Source organism: Mustela lutreola, chromosome 6 (assembly GCF_030435805.1).
Source record: "Mustela lutreola isolate mMusLut2 chromosome 6, mMusLut2.pri, whole genome shotgun sequence".
In the NCBI taxonomy this organism is placed as follows: Eukaryota; Metazoa; Chordata; class Mammalia; order Carnivora; family Mustelidae; genus Mustela; species Mustela lutreola.
This window is the reverse complement of record NC_081295.1, coordinates 46759667-46761959: the sequence shown is the minus strand read 5'-3', so window position 1 is coordinate 46761959 and position 2293 is coordinate 46759667.

The window sequence follows — 2293 nt, the reverse complement described above, 5'->3', positions numbered from 1 at the left end:
TTAAAACACTTGATTTAAATCACTCCTTGTATTAGTTGTCAAGTATTTTAATTCTTCTCTGTGTTTAAACTCTCACTTTTGTACAAATAAAGTTTGTTTAGGCTTATAAGTTTATTGATTTCCTTGTTCACCACCCCTTCTTGCTTTTCAGACCTTCCTTCTAGAATAGTCTTTTTTCTTTTTTTTTTAATTTTTAAATTCTTTTATTATTTATTTTTTTATTTGTCAGAGAGAGCGCAAACAGGGGAAGCGACAGGCAGAGGCAGGCTCTCCACTGAGCAGGAAACACACTGCAGGGCTCTATCTCAGGACCCTAGGATCATGACCTCAGCGGAAGGCAAACCCTTAATGTACTGAGGCAGCCAGGCACCCCTTTTGGTGTTAAGTTGTGTAAGTTCTTTATTTTGACATTAACAACTTATTAGATACATCTTTGCAAATATCTTCTTCCATTCTGTGAGTCATCTTTTTGTTTTGTTGATGATTTCCTTCACCATGCAAAAGTTTTATTTTGGTATAATCCCAATAGTTTATTTTTGCTTTCATTTCCCTTGTCAAAGGAGACATACCAAGAAAAAATAAGATTCCAGTCTATGTTTTCTTTAAGCAGTTTTATGTCTCATATTTAGGTTTTAAATTTACTTTGAGGGTTTTTTTTTTAAAGATTTTATTTATTTATTTGACAGACAGAGATCACAAGTAGGCAGAGATGCAGGCAGAGAGAGAGAGGAGGAAGCAGATTCCCTGCTGAGCAGAGAGCCCAATGTGGGGCTCGATCCCAGAACCCTGGGATCATGACCAGAGCCAAAGGCAGAGGCTTTCAAGTCACCCAGGCCTCCCGACTTTAAGTTTATTTTTGTGTGTAGTGTAAGGAAGGGGTCCAGTTTCATTCTTTTACATGTAGCTGTCCAGTTTTCCCAAGACCATTTGTTGAAGAGACTGCCTTTTTCCTATTGCATATTCTTGCCTCTTTTATCATGGATTAATTGACCATATAATTGTGGGTTTATTTCTGCACTCTCTATTCTCTTCCATTGATCTATGTGTCTATTTTTGTGCAACTACCATACTGTTTTGACTACTACAGCTTTGTAGTATATCTTGAAATCTAGGATTATGATGTTCTAGTTTTTTCTTCTTTTTCAAGATTGCTTTGGCTCTTTAGGATCCTCTGTGATCCCATACAAATTTTAGGATTATTTGTTCTAGTTATGTGAAAAGTGTTGATGGTATATTTATAGAAATTACATTAAATCTGTAGATTGTTCTAGGTAATAGGGACATTTTAACAATATTGGTTCATCCAATTCATGAATATGGAGTATCTTTCCACTGGTTCATGTCATCTTCAATTTTTTTATCAACATTTTATAGTTTTCAGAGTATAGATCTTTTACCTCCTTGGTTAAGTTTATTCCTAGGTATTTCATTCTTTTTGGTATGATCGTAAGTGGGATTGTTTTCTTAAATTCTCTTTATGTTACCTCATTATGAGTGTGTAGAAATGCAACAGATTTCTGGGTATTAATTTTGTATCCTGATTTTACTGAATTTACTTATCAGTTCTACTAGTCTTAGTAGAGTCTTCAGGGATTTTTATACATAGTATCATGTCTAGTGCAATAGTAAAAAAAAGTTTTACTTCTTCCTTACCAATACTGGTGCATTTTTTTTCCCTTGTCTTACTGTTGAGGCTAGGACTTCCAGTACTATGTTGAATAAGAGTGATGACAGTGGACGTCCTTGTCTTGTTCCTGATCTTTGTGGAAAAGCTGTGGTTTTTCACCATTGAGCATGGTGTTAGTTGTGGGTATTTCACATATATTGCCTTTATTAGGTTGAAATATGTTCTGAAACTACTTTGTTGAGAATTTTTATCATGAATGGTTGGTGTACTTTGCCAAATACTCTTTCTGCATCTATTGAAATGATCATATAGTTTTTATCATTTCTCTTTATATGAGGTATTACCTTGATTGATTTGCAAGTATTGAACCACCCTTGCATCCCAGGAATAAACCCCACATGATCATGGTGAATAATTTTTTTAATGTATCATTGGATTCAGTTTGCTAATATTTTGCTGAATAATTTTGCATCCATATTCATCAAAGTTATTGCTTATAGTTTCCCTGTTTCTGTAGCTTCTTTTTCTGGTTTTGGTATCAGGGTAATGCTTGCTTCATAGAACAAATTTGGGAGGTTTCCTTCCTCTTATATTTTTTTGGAATAGGTATTAACTCTTCTTTAATTATTTGGTAGAACTCACCTATGAAGCCATCTGGTCCTGAAA